The following is a 992-nucleotide window of genomic DNA, read 5'->3' as shown; positions in this document are numbered from 1 at the left end:
AATGAGAGTGCAAAGGGGCATCTTCTCCCTCTAGGAACATAATGTGATGAAGAAACAGGACGAGGCAGCCCATGTCTTCATCCACGCTTCATACACACACTTCACTCCTCACTTGCCTCCCCAGGCTCTGTAGACTCCCGCATAAAGGAGGTGTTTCCTCTCATCTTGTCTGTGTTGGTGACCTTCTGACCTTAAATGACAATAGAACCATAGGTGTGCTTTACTCAGCGTAGTCTACCAAGCATTTTACAACCTTTAGTTCATTAGGTTATCACATCCCCATTTTACGGAAAAGGACACCGAGGTTCAGAGAGGTTAAGGGATTTGGTCTGTGCAAACCAGAGAAAGATAACAATCATCAGAGCTCACAGTCTTCTGTTTCTAAATCCTTTGTGAAGGGTGCACTCATAGGAGTGCCTCATCACCTTGCAGTAAGAACAAATGGCAAAGTGAAAAGCCCAGTGCTTGCTTTGACAGCACATACACTAAAATTGGAACAATACAGAGAAGATTAGCATGGCCCCTGCGCAAGGATGACACCCGAATTCGTGAAGTGTTCCATATTTTTAAGAGCTAAATGTGAGGCCAGACACTATAAAACTCTTAGAGGAAAACATAGGCAGAACACTCTATGACATAAATCACAACAAGATCCTTTTTGACCCACCTCCTAGAGAAATGGAAATAAAAACAAAAATAAACAAATGGGACCTAATGAAACTTAAAAGGTTTTGCACAGCAAAGGAAACCATAAACAAGACAAAGAGACAACCCTCAGAATGGGAGAAAATATTGGCAAACGAGGAAACTGACAAAGGATTAAGCTCCAAAATATACAAGCAGCTCATGCAGCTCAATATCAAAAAAAAAAAAACAAACCCAATCCAAAAATGGGCAGAAGACCTAAATAGACATTTCTTCAAAGAAGATATACAGACTGCCAACAAACACAAGAAAGGATGCTCAACATCACTAATTATTAGAGAAATGGA

General features: G+C 40.7%; 1 non-coding gene across 1 annotated transcript; it reads left to right on the top strand.

The window, feature by feature from the left end:
- Positions 1 to 461: 461 nt before the first annotated feature.
- Positions 462 to 568, top strand: LOC112408160 (U6 spliceosomal RNA). The gene has a single exon (XR_003004894.1). It is a non-coding gene; the product is annotated as a U6 spliceosomal RNA (small nuclear RNA).
- The last annotated feature ends 424 nt before the right edge of the window (positions 569 to 992 follow it).

Source organism: Neophocaena asiaeorientalis, unplaced genomic scaffold, assembly GCF_003031525.2.
Source record: "Neophocaena asiaeorientalis asiaeorientalis breed wild unplaced genomic scaffold, Neophocaena_asiaeorientalis_V1.1 scaffold327, whole genome shotgun sequence".
NCBI lineage: Eukaryota > Metazoa > Chordata > Mammalia > Artiodactyla > Phocoenidae > Neophocaena > Neophocaena asiaeorientalis.
Note: the sequence above shows the minus strand (reverse complement) of the source record. Positions and strands in the feature narration are given on the sequence as shown.